The following is a 699-nucleotide window of genomic DNA, read 5'->3' as shown; positions in this document are numbered from 1 at the left end:
CCATAAAGTTCCTGTCAGTGTCCGTCTATGGATGGATCCATGGTTCTACTAGAACCCAGTCTCTGGTCACATCTCACCACCTGTTTGGCTTCACTCTGACGTCTGTGAGGAGGAAAACAGAAACTAGACATGAACCGTCGATGTTGTGTTTTCTTCCCCTTTCAAGGTCCAGTTATTCAAATCTCCTACTGGGTCCGTTCAGTCGTTCTGATCTGATGAAGCGGTTCTGTGTGAGTCCTCCCCACATTTAACAGCTTTGGGAGTTTTATTTCTGGAGATAATAAACCGTTAAAACGGCTTCACGGTTGTTTATGAGGGTCTGAAAACTCATAAAATCCTCAGTATCAGTAAACTCTGACCTGGATCTGACTGACTCAGCCGTCGTCTCCTGAACCGGTGCATCGTGTTTGCTTTCAGGAACGTCAGGTTTCTCACATAACAGAACATCCAGGGCCCTGCAGGTCCAACCGGCCGTAGTATTTACAAAAGCCCGGTGAATCAGAGGGAGGGTCGGCTTGTCGTTTCACTAGGTCACCTGTTCCATGACGGCTGCAGGTGATGACTGTTGGCTGCTCGTCTGGAGAGAAAACACTGAACATCCCACATGACTGTCATTATTATTATTATTACTAATCCTGCTGCTGTCTGCTGTCACTGTGTTACTGTGTCATGGATATAACACATCTACACTGTTTATTT

The sequence above is a fragment of the Stegastes partitus genome, unplaced genomic scaffold (genome assembly GCF_000690725.1).
Source record: "Stegastes partitus isolate 25-593 unplaced genomic scaffold, Stegastes_partitus-1.0.2 Scaffold1523, whole genome shotgun sequence".
NCBI classification, from domain to species: Eukaryota; Metazoa; Chordata; class Actinopteri; family Pomacentridae; genus Stegastes; species Stegastes partitus.
Note: the sequence above shows the minus strand (reverse complement) of the source record.